Here is a 282-nt window from a genome sequence, read left to right on the forward strand (position 1 = left end):
CAATATCAAAACTTTAACTCCGGGTAGCTCGCGTACAGTATTTGTCCCGGATTACGCACAGGTTGCTTCCTAGACTCCTGGAACAGCAAAACCTACCACCTTTCCCACCTCATTTGGCGGTTTTCCTTTTCGTTGTTTTCTTCTCAAAATCTGCCTCCTCGTCCAGCACCTCCACCTATTCCTCCATCTTACCTCACGACCTACTTTTCACCCTCTTTACCTCCCAATGATCCTGAGCATTAACGCTCACCCTCACCCAGAAGTCCATACACACACACACAC

This window comes from Odontomachus brunneus, unplaced genomic scaffold (assembly GCF_010583005.1).
Source record: "Odontomachus brunneus isolate Ranch 3 - 2012 unplaced genomic scaffold, Obru_v1 Obru_scaffold_328, whole genome shotgun sequence".
Lineage (NCBI taxonomy): Eukaryota > Metazoa > Arthropoda > Insecta > Hymenoptera > Formicidae > Odontomachus > Odontomachus brunneus.